At 42.5% G+C, this 12,019-nt stretch overlaps 1 long non-coding RNA gene across 1 annotated transcript; it reads right to left on the bottom strand.

Annotated features, from left to right (window-relative positions):
* Window positions 1–2,150: 2,150 nt before the first annotated feature.
* Window positions 2,151–11,591, bottom strand: LOC116865693. Its single transcript, XR_004382254.1, has 3 exons — window positions 11,057–11,591; window positions 3,414–3,626; window positions 2,151–2,238 (listed from the first exon to the last, which is right to left on the bottom strand). It is a non-coding gene; the product is annotated as an uncharacterized LOC116865693 (long non-coding RNA).
* Between the last annotated feature and the right edge of the window lie 428 nt (window positions 11,592–12,019).

Here is a 12,019-nt window from a genome sequence, read left to right as displayed (position 1 = left end):
TTAGGGATTCTAATCTAACAAGGTTCTAGGAGGTTCTGAAAGAGCCCATATCAGAGCCAGCTTTGGAGTGTACATATTCCCCTCAACTCCCTTCAGCCCTTGTAGGGCTCTAAATAGGGTCTTCCACTTCTTCTCATGGGATACAATCCTCATTTATTTACATAACCTTATCTCAGATGGCCGTCTCATTTGGGACATCTCTTGATTTATTCATGTATTTATTCATCCAGCAAACATTGACTCAGTGTCTCCTATTTGCCTGACGAAGTGTTGAGTAGTAGGAATCTACAGATGAATAAAATATAGTCCCTTTCCTCAATGAGCTTACAGCTCACAAAAGGAGACAGACTAGTGAATTAACAGTCAAAAAACAATATAGTAACTGCTGTTAGCTCTGGGGGAAACAGAGACAGAAGCTTCCAAATCAGTTATTACGTCCAAGAAAATGGAGTTGCACTACTTCAGGCGCCCATCCTTTCTTCACAGGGTTTCCAGGCATTGGCTGGTGAGATAACCAATTTTAGGCCATGCCTGTGTAGAGCTTGGGCCATGCTGATGTTCGTGGCTCTGACATCCACCTGCAATGGTAGAACCTCCATTCTCACTCCAAATCTCCCTCACGTACTCTAGGAAGTAACCCAGTGCAGAGACATCATGTGTGTTTGCATAAGTCCTCTGCATCCCTGGTCTCTAAGTCCTCTGCCACAAAACAGTCTCTGTGAGTGTGTCTCATCCTGCCACTGTCCCAGCTGCTATGAGGGTACGTGGCTGCTCTCCTATCATTCCCAAAGCTGATGGCATTGCTGTCTGTCAGCTTCTCCCTACTGCCAAAGCTGGGGAGGCCCCATATCACAATGCCAGTCACTAAGGGGAATCTGTTGAAGCTGAGACTGATATGGCCTGAGCACCCATGTCTGCTTCAGATTGAAATTTCTCTCTCTTTTGTTCTGCACTCCACTGCCTTGGTCCCCAAGCGCCCTTGGCTCCCCTATCCCACCACTTGAAAAGACTCTATATGAACTATCTCCTGAGCTTTTTACTTGTCACCAAGACTCAGACCTGTGCCCTAGGCTTTGGCCTGGAAGAAGGAGGGATGAAGGATGGTCTTCACAGTGGAAGATATCCTATATCCCAAATCTGCCCACTCTATTTATTACCCTGTCATTCTTCTTGAGTCAAGTTTATATGCCTGACCTTCTCCTCAGGACAAATACTTTCCTAGATTTCTTCATCTGCCACTCAAGTATGCTGCCAGCAGATCTTCCCATAGTTCTCCAGCCACACCCAGGAGTGTGGAATTCCCTGCAGATGCCACTATTAAATTTCAGAGCTCTGTTGGTATGACAGGCGATGTTTTCTGTTAATTATGAAAAATAGGCAAGTGGAGGCTCTGTCCTCCACTTATCAATTGAGATATTTTTGGGGTAACCTCTAAAGAAGTGGCAGCTGAGTTAAGGAGATGCCCTCGGCACCAAGAAGAATTTCAGATCTAGAAGCACCAAATATTATTAGACCAGCGGTGCCATTTCCCATTCCTTGCAGGGACCAACATACCAAAGACAGCCTTCATGAGTATCTCATGCTAAAAAAGATCTAAGAGGCCATATCCTGCTTGCACAACTTTTCCTTTCAAAGGAAGGCACCCTTGCATGATGCTACTACCTCCAAGGGTTCCTGCCCATCAATGAACCATTCATACCTGGTACTGGGACAGGGCCTCACATCCAACTGAAGGTCTGAAATTCCTGAACTTCCATGCATGTCACTTTAGCAACAACCTTTCTGTCTTTTATAGGGCCTTTATTTTCAATTAAATCCAGATAAGTAAGATAGCTGCTGAATTGTTGGATTCAGGATAAGTGAGATGCTGCGTAAATACAAAAATTAAGCCATTGAAGAGACTATACCATAAGAAGCAGTGTGTTGAATGTTTATGTGTATTCATTGTGATCTTTTTCTATGCCTGTAGAATGATGGAATTACTGAAGCAAAACCCGATGAAAGCATTTCACAGTTTAGCATTCACCATCATATGGAAATGTCAATTTCATCTAACAAAGAAAATATTGGAGGCATGTTCAATATAAAATGCAAATAGAATACTTAGTGGGCTGGATAAGTCAGCTGTGTTTCACTTAAACCTATTACCTTGTCAGAACAAATGCGGTTCCAGATCTTTTGCAGGAAGGATATTCTGATGAAGTTACATCTTACACCAGCTTTTGTGGCTTCAGTAGCCTATGAGTAGAAAGAGGACAAAAATGGTTGAGGAGTAAGAGTGAGTGGGACACAGCCATAGAGAAATAGGAGGATCTGCCCCCACAGACTTTCCAATACCCACTAAGAAATATTGTTATTTGCTCAAGGTTAGTTATGAATAATTTGTAGCAAAGATTAATCTCTCATGCGATAAAATAGGTGAGGGTTCACCAATATTACGAGGCCTGCCTAACCACTTCCAAATTCTGATACCTGCTAGTGTAACCTAATTCAGCTGAGTAGAGGTAGGCCCAGCCTGGCCTGTGATGCTAGCTCTACCTTGGTGCTTCTGCAGTCCTGTGGGGTACCCAGCTCCCTTAGCTGAAACCCCACAACAGTAGACCTCTCTCTTGTGTGACCCTCACACACTCTAGACTCTGACCTCATCTTCACCTCCAGGACTCATATGCACACCATGCCCTGTTTTAGAATTACTATGTCCTGTTAGATGCAGCCTACTTAAATGCCACATAATCCATCACTCTATGGCTCTGTGCAGTTCCTGCCAGAAGATTACCTTGTCTCATCTCCCACCCTACACCTTCACACCAATGGAAAGGTTGCTAGCTCCTGAAACAGCCCACTTTATGCTTCCACTGAGTAAGACAGGCTTGGTGGAAATTAACCAGCCCCATCCAGTTTGTCCAGTGCATTTCTCTCGTCCCATTGTTGCATGATCACTTATAAGCTTTGGGGTTTGTATATCAGGTGGCATTTCCCTGTGAGCTTTTCCAAAGGAGCATCTTTCAAATTACTGCAGAGAACTACAAAATAACTGATCTCTTTTTAAAAGAGTATTCCTAAATAAATAAATAAATAAATGAGTATTCCTTCTGTAGCTTCTGTGATCCTTTTTGCTTTTTATTACATTAATATACTGTGAGTATGATCTGTTCATAGCTATAGATAGATAGGTAGATAGATATTTATATTTATATATAAAGTCAAAAAATACGAAGAAATCATACTCGGTGATTCCTGCTCTAAAATACTCTACTTGGCTGTTGCTACTAGCACCAAGTCTTTCTGCCAAAGAAGATAACAGCCTACAGGCAATGGTTACCAGGCTATTGGGTAAGGAAGAGGGGGTGGGAAACAGATGAGAGTTGTAGAAAGAGATTCTAGAAGGGAAATGTTGGCACAAAGGACTTTACCAAGTAGTTGTGAACTGGACTTCAGAGAGCTGCATTCCCCTTTTGATTCTTCCCTTACTAGCTGTGGAATGCCACACTGATTAGTCCTGTTTGGCCAATATTCTCCTCTTCATAATGTGAAGGTTGCCCGAGAGCAGGTCTTTCAACTCCAATCTTCTGTGTTTCTACGAATATGTATTACCCAGATGTCAGGGCAGATGGCTAGTTAGGAATCTAGAAAATTGTAACAAAAGCAACGATTACCACTTCCCGTTTTCATAGTAATTTCTGCCAGACTTCAAGTCAGCACTTTATGTGACATTATCTCATTTAGTCCTCACAGACATTCCTGGAGGTTTGTATCATGGTCCCTATTTCCCAGAAGAGGGAACCGCTCTCAGTGCAGTTATCCAGTTCCATTAGGATGGCAGCAAGAATAAATAACAGAGCTGAGATTCCAACCCTGTTGGAACTAACTCCAAGCCCACTTACAGTGAGACACAGTAAGAAGTTCCAGAGGCTCTTCTCATCACTCATTATCTGAAATCGTGCCAAGCTTTGTCTTCTTTTATACTCTAAATACCTGATTTACCCCTTTTCCTGACTTCTAAAACACATGTGTGTCTGTGCCTCTGGCTTGTGTGAAAGGGTAACAATAGAGTCTTAGAGTTCTTCATCTACTCTTTGCAACCAGATAGGAATCAATAAGAAAACAGCAAAAAATGAACTTCTGAGCTGCTGCTTGCAAAATAAAATGTGAGTGAAGATATCACCCAACGAGGGCAAGATTTAGCTCAAAAGAATGGCTTTTAAAGACAGTGATATAAAATCCTCTTCATATAGGCAGACATGCCTAACATGAGTCAATTGTGATTTTGCTGAGGCCACCTTTAAATCATAAACATTCGATGAGGTGGAGGGTGGCAGCGGGAGACTCCACCTAGCTGGCAATGGATCTAAATGATTGCCCAGCCTTCACATATCAGAGCAAACCAGTTTTGTTTCTTTGGGGAAAAATGTACCATCCCACCCCCAGCAATCAGACATCCTCTAGTGAGTGGCAATTACTTATGTGAAGAATCCCAAGAAAGTGAAGGTGATCCTTCGCCAGAAAGATGTCTCATACAAACTAAAGGATGGATGCCAAAGTCACAAATGTGCTGTGAACAAGGTCATCATAATCTCTACTTGGAAATAAGCAAAAGCTCTAATGTTTTATCAATATATTCAGGTAGTGTAGTCGGTCTTCATTGACAGATTCTGTACTTACGAATTCACCTATTCACTTCAATTTATTTGTTACCCACACAGCAATACTTACAGTGTTTTCATGGTCATTTGTGGACATGTATACAGAGAGGCAAAAATTTTGAGACCTTCGGTATGCAACATTCCCAGCTGAGTTTGAATGAGGCGACACTCTTCTTGTTTCAATTCTCATTCTGTAGACAGGTGTTTTATTCCCTGTTTATTTAGTGCTACATCTTTTACATTTTGGGCTTTTGGTTCACTGTTTAAAATGGCTCCTAAGCATAATGCAGAAGTGTGGTCTAGTATTATTACATGAGGGCAGGCTGTGATATGACTTACAGAGAAAACACATGTATCAGATAAGCTTCAACCAGGCAAGAGTTATAGCGCTATTGTCTGTGAGTTCAGTACTAATGAATTAACAATAGATATTAAATAAAGTGTCTTTAGGGGATTCCTAGATGGCTCAGTTGGTTAAGTGTCCAACTCTTTATCTCAGCTCTGGTCTTGATCTCAGGGTTGTAAGTTCAAGCCCCACGGTGGACTCCATGCTGGTCATGGACCCTACTTTAAAAAAAAAAAATTATTTAAAGAAAAAAATTTTAAAAATAAGGTGTCTTTAAACAGAAACACACTTAAAACAAGGTTATGCATTGATTGCTTGACAAAAATACGGTGACCAGGGCTGAAAGGAACCTAACCCTTTATTTCTACTAGGAGCAACGGTTCAGTATTTGCCAGTTCAGAGTCTGTGTTGACTTTATAGAATATAACTACCATGTAATGAGAACTGGCTGTATTTGCAAATTTAGGAATTCTTAAAGATGTCTTGAGCTATTTCTTGGGACTATTAGGGGACTATGGTATGAATGATTTCGTGCCATTTTTCTGCTTCATGGAAGATGGGAATTTATAAAACCATCCTTATTCTTCCTTCTCTGGTAGGCAGCTTTCCTTACTATTTAGTTCAACCAGTATTAATTGAGTATGCCAGAATCTATTGCTATTGGAAGATATGCAAAAGAAGCATTTAGCAGTCTGACCTCAAGGGATTTCACCTTTGTTAGAAAGACCAGGCTTAATGTGGCAGATGTAGCCAGGTCCAAAGGAAAGTGGAAACATCTTAGAAATGGCAGGGAGAAGATCAGGCTCCCTGAGGCATAACCTAAGGGAAACAGACTATTTTTCTAATAGTAACCTTGAACTGTTAATTTAGTGTTTCCTCTAGGAACTCTGCAAAGGAAGTTCAGCCTTAGCCAAAGCTTCTAATTAACTCCAAAGTTTCTACCACATCAGCAAACACCTAAAGACCACCCCAGCATTCATTTCTCACCTAACAGAAGTCAAAAAACTGATGTAAGTGAGAATTGCACCAGAGGAAATCTTTTTTTTCACCGTGGGAGACGGTTGCTGTATTTCCCTCATTTTGATTATTTGGGGGACCTGTAATCCTACAGCTAAAAAATAGCATTTATGATTCTCAGAATAAAAATAGCAATGTTAATTTATTAGGCAGTCAGTATAAGTCCGAACCTATGCTGGGTTCTGGGAACACAGGAATAAGTCACAGACTCTACCTTCAAGTATCTCACAGTCAAATAGGAGAACATGATTACTGTGCCAGTGAAATAAATGCTGTGGGACAGAAGGCAGGGTTGAGGGCTTGTGGCAGCACATAACCCATAGTAGGGGTCTTGGGCAGAGGGTAATGCTTCTTGCTGGAACAGAATCTTGAAGGTGAAGGAGTTAACCAAATGACAAAAGTATAGGTGAACATTCCAGGAGGTGGGAACATTGTACGAAACCCTCGAGGCACAAAAGAGCCCTGGGTATTCTGTGACCTACAGTACAGGGTGGGAACTGGACAAATTTTAGGAAAGAGGGCTGGGAAGATCCTCATCCTGAGGAGACTTAAAAAACACATGTTGGAAAGGAAGAATCCACTGAAGATTCCCAGAGGCAAGTGGAATTGTTCTATTTGCGCTTCTTGTAAATCAGTTAGAACTCATACAGAGTCTGCATTGTGGGCTGGGCTCATCTGAGAATGAAGAGAACAGCTGGGCTGGTAGAAAATCCACTGAGGAGATAATCTGAGAGGCATGGCCTGAATATAGTGAAAGAAAGAAGTTAGAGAGGAATTAGGAAAGTTGAATTGCAAGAACTTGAAGAGCAGTTGGGAGTGAGAGGGGTGAGGGAGAAGGGTTGCTGAAGGAGGAGAGGTTTTGGGGCTGATGATGAGTTAGGGTGTATTGAGTTAAGAGTGCCCAAGCTGATGTCAGCAGCCAGATATCCAGAACCGACTTTGGGAGGGTGGTTTGGGCTGGAGATGAGAATTTGATGATCGCTTTATAGATGATTACCAAAATCAAGGGTTTACATTAACACAAGGCAAAGTGTGTACAGCTGAGAATAGAGGAGGACTGCAGGAACACTAATATTGAAGGGATTAGAAAAGGAAGATAAATCTGGGATGAAGCCACCATAAATGAAGGAGGAAATCCAGCTTAGGATAGTGTCAGGTAGGAAAGAGGGGAAGAGAAGAGTGTCATGGAGAAGGGGGTGGTCAACAGAATTTAACTCAGGGAAGGAAAGCACAATTGAACTGGTCACTAATAACCTGAAGCAGTTTTAATGGGGAGTAGAAATAAAAGCAGAGTGCTTTGTTAGCGATGCAAAATGAAGCACTAAAAACAGGGCAGCCCGTGGATCAACTTGACTTTCAAGGGAAGGAGGGAGATGGGAGCAGATAACAAGGAGTAGAAAGTTAAAGATGGTTTCTGCCAATGCCAGTTGGAGCTTGTCAGTGGTTCTTCATTGCTGGAAGGATGTAAGGAGCATTTTCAAGTTACACATGATTACAAACTACAGAGATTACGAGGTGAAAACCTCACAGTGGGGGAGTAAGGTGGGAGGATGAGGGAGGATCAAGAACAGAGGAAGCCTTGGGTGAGGGGTTCTGAGGAGAATATTTCTAGGAGAACCTATGAAGAATAATAAAATGGTATCAGGTTAAGACTCAGAAGATCCATGAATGCCTCTTACTAGCATTCAGCCTTATGCAGTTTCATCACCTCCCAGAGCCCGAGTGTCCTCATCTGTAAAATAAGCTAAATACTGTCTGGCTTGCCTGGTTGTAGTGAGAATTTAACCATGATAATATGCAAGAAGAGCACCTGCAAAATTGAAAGATCCTGTTACAACTATGTGAGAAAAGGGGGTCCTTCTTGCTGCCCTTTACCATTTGCTGAGGTGCCTTTTCTTGCTGAGGTTATTTCAGGTGCCATAGAAAAACTTTCTTCCATACTATATGTAGGATTTCTCTTCTGGGGATTTCTATCTTTTTTCCCCACCTATTTGAGATGTGGAGTTCTGTGGATGAATAAAAGGAAGAGTATTTTTTAATTTCTTTTAAATGTTAGCATAGCACTAATCACTAATGGTAACAATAGATGGAAATACATATGAAAATATGCAAACATATTTCTTTCTAGGTATTTAACCTTCCCAGTTATGGCCTTTGTAAAAAATCTTTAGGAAAATATGGCATTACAGCATGCCAGCTAAGATACCAATAACCACAAGGCAAGTAGGCAATGCAGACTTCCATTTCCTTCCCCTCTTTATTGTTTGAAATTAGCACTTCCCTCTTGGTCCAGCAAAATATACACTCCCATTGATGTTTACTCTAAAGTTGCTAATATCTATATATTTTTAATTGAAACAAAATATTTCACAGAAAGTGTAGACATTAAGAAAACATCAAATAAAAACACTTAGGTGCTAGGCATTTTGAACTAAAGCAAAGATTACAAGGTAGAATGCTATGGACCAAGACCGTTCTCAAAAATATATTCTATTTGACCCATAGATTGTTTAAAAGAAAAACAAAACATACCTTGAGCCAGTATTTCAAAATCAATATAGTTATATTTAAACATATCAATATCTGCCACCTCTTAAAACATTGGGAAACTAGGTAACACAGAGCACAGCTTTTATTCCCCTAAATAGAAGTGAGTGGCTCTGTCTCCACTTCATCCCAAGCTCCACTGCTCCCTATTGCCTCCTCAGGCTGGTGCCCACAGGTCCCTGAAATATGTCAGACGGTAGGACCTCCAGTATAAGGCAAATCAGTACAATACAATGGAAGAGACAAAGCTTATTTCCAAGAATAAAATGGCTAAAAGAAAGAAAAAGGAAACAAACCCTTCCCAGCCCAAGTACAAGGTGGGGGGTGCCCAATTCTTCACTTTTAAACAGCATTCTGTCTCCTTTACAATAAGGCTCTGCAGAAGTACAAGTCAAATCTTCTTTGTGAGCTTTTCTGTATGATAGAGATTTAAAAAAAAAAAAAAAGCAACTATTTCCTTTGGGAAAATCTGATGCATAGCCCAAAAGAAAAATTTGTATTACTTCAGAAGCTGAGGCAATTTGCCAAAGATCCCAAAAGGCTCTTCCTACCCTCACAAGGTCAAGAAAATTTGATAACCGCTGATGGAATGGAAAGACATCTGGTAGACCCCACTTAGAGTTAGGAAGATAAAACTCATTTCTGAGTTTTATTAATACAGACATACTGGCCACGGCTGGTCTTTGCCACATAGAAGAAATTCCCAAGCAATGCATTCTTGGGCTCTCATCAAGTGGTCTGTTGTCTGTGGAATTTCCTATTCTCTAGCCCCAGAGCAGAAAGCAACCCCCCTACCCCAGCTTTGGCCGTCATGAGGTTTAAAGAGGATCATTTGTTTTCATTATAGCCCCTTGAAGCCCTTCCTTCCCTCCTCATTAATGAATTTCCAGTCTTTCATCAAAAAACAAAAACAAAAAAACAAACACAAAAAAGGACCTGACAGAGGACATGGTTAAGTGGCTGGCGCGCATGGCGATGCCGGCTTTAAAGAGAGTAGACGGCCATTTACTGATTGCAAGGAGGGGTTGACATCCTTGGTTAGTATGCTAATTTCGTCTCTTGCATTTAACATTCAGATCAGGTCTGTACAGGCCCTCCAGAGCAGCAGAGTCCGGGGATGGGTGGCTGTCTGCCTTGCAGCATTGAGCATTCTCGGCATGAATTACATAAATGCCCAAACATTCTGTCTGTTCCGACTTCATTCTCTTTTCCTCCCTCTCAGAGACACACACTGACACAGAGCCACACATACGCAAACACACACTACACGTAATGTCATCACACACATACACACACACACGCACGCACAAACATCATAGACACAGGTCTCTGTGAATGCTGAAGAAATGCAACATGGGGTGCCCGAGTCATCCACGACTGGCTTAATTCCTCCACCCCTGAGTATCCAGGGTACACTGCTGCAGGATATATTTCTCCTGCTCAAGAAACTTGCAAGGTATTGGGGAGTCTGCATTTAAAGAGCAACATGAAGAACAAAACTCCAGTCAAAAGGAGGACATCTTATCTATTGACCTTCCAGTTCCAGAAATCCTTAAAAAAAAAAAAAAAAAAAAGCCCCAACTCCATTCATGTGAAAAAGAACCAGATAGCTCAGTTAACTGAACACCCAGAAAGAAAGAAGATCCAGCTCATTTTATTCCTTGGGGTCCCCACCTTGTCATGTGTGTTTGGAACCCTGTATTAAAAGAGTTCTATTCACTGGTTTTGGACTCACCAAGCCACAGCTGGGTGACAGCAGAAGAGGAATCTCGAACCATCTCCCGCATTCAAATGGCGGTTCAAATGGCAAAGACAGTCGCCTGGCGTGATGGCCACAAGCCCAGTCTATGGAAAACTGAATTTCCTCAACCTCCTTTTTCCAGAATATTTTTGTAACCTTGCAGCAGCTTCCTGGAAACAAACCGAGAATCAGCAGCTCCTCTTATCGGAAGGCTCGTTTAGGGGTTGCTTTTAATAAACTGAAGCAATTTTGAGCAAGCAGGAGCTCCAATTAAAAGGAAAGGACAGGTTGGTTTTTACTGTTTTGTTTCCTTAAAGTATGGCATAACTGTGTAACCTGGCATGCCGTGGTTCCTTCCTCTGGACGCTCTGGTGGTCCCTGATCCCGTCCCCTGGTACCCACACAATATTCCATATTTGGCTGAGGAACACCGGGCAATTCCTGTCGGAGGCTCCGACAGGAGTAAAGGGGTGTTTCCTCTGAGCTGCAGACTTGATTTGCCTTGATTTTTTTTTTTTTTTTTTGGCTCTGGTCCAAGATGTTTTCCTGTCATCATCTCACTGTCTTTTCCAGTAATCCCTTTTTTAAACATTGCCAACAATTAGTCGATTTATCTCCACCACCACCACCCCCCACCTCCATATTCACGCAAACACACACTCCACTAAGCCCCATCACTGTCTTGTTTTGCCTTGAAGTATAAGAAATTACAGCTTCTCATTAGCTGGAGAGCACGTTTGGAACGGCTTTGTGTTTACTCACTTAGTAAGTGATGCTGGCCTTTTTAATTATTCTCCCTCCGCGTGCCATCAGAGAGCAGCAAGCTGTTCCAGTCAAACCAAGCGACTGCATATCCTCCGCAAGGCAGTTGGAAGTAATCGTGTTTTACCTCACTGCTGCTGCTTTCTTCCTTCCCTTGTCAGCAAGCCAAGGAATCCCCCCAAAGCTCTTACGTAGGAGATACCAAAACTGTGAGTCACTTCTCACTCCCAGAGCGGAGTGAGTCCGCTGCGTGTTACACGGAGCAGCAGACCAAGATGGGGGTTTCCTCCAAGCCACCAAGATCCCTGGAACCAGATGTCCATCATCACTTGGTCTTTCTTGCTATTGCTCCCTCTTTCTCTTCCACCCTGGTCCATTCCTTCATTTTTTCAAGTGCCTTCCTCTTTTTCTCTTCCTTTCTGTGTCGCCGACAGCCGCAGACCCAGCAAGAGCTGGGTCCCTCTCGCCTTCTGTTATTTTTTTTTTCCCCCCTGCAGCAGACTTTGGCTGCTACCTCTGCGAGCTGGATCACCAAAGACACACGACTCACTCACAATGAATAATCAATACAGATATTGATCTGTGGAAAATGTTTGTAAATTCCTGAAAGGGAATCAGGAGCAGGGTGCAGGGAGGCTCGTGGGGGACGACGCTGAAGTGCTCGTGGCGGTAGGAAGCAGAACTTCATTTGGATCCCAAGTCTTGCCGGCTCCGAGGTGACGGTACCAGAATGCGTGCGAACGAGGGTGTGCGCGTGTGAGTGCGCGTGTGACGAGGGTGTTGTGCATTCTCCTTTCTCTACAGCTGCTTTCCCCGAAGAATCAAGAGCCAAATGGTCGGGAGCCCCCGTCAGTGCCATGTCTTGGCTGCGGGCCAGCACTGTTTTGTTTTCATTATCACACGCTACTTTGCAATTTGCATAAATACAGGGTTATTTTTTATCGTGTCGCCCAAAAGATAGAA

Source organism: Lontra canadensis, unplaced genomic scaffold (assembly GCF_010015895.1).
Source record: "Lontra canadensis isolate GAN:19392208 unplaced genomic scaffold, GSC_riverotter_1.0 scaffold8, whole genome shotgun sequence".
NCBI lineage: Eukaryota > Metazoa > Chordata > Mammalia > Carnivora > Mustelidae > Lontra > Lontra canadensis.
The sequence above is the reverse complement of the archived record's forward strand: the minus strand, read 5'-3'. Positions and strand labels throughout refer to the sequence as shown.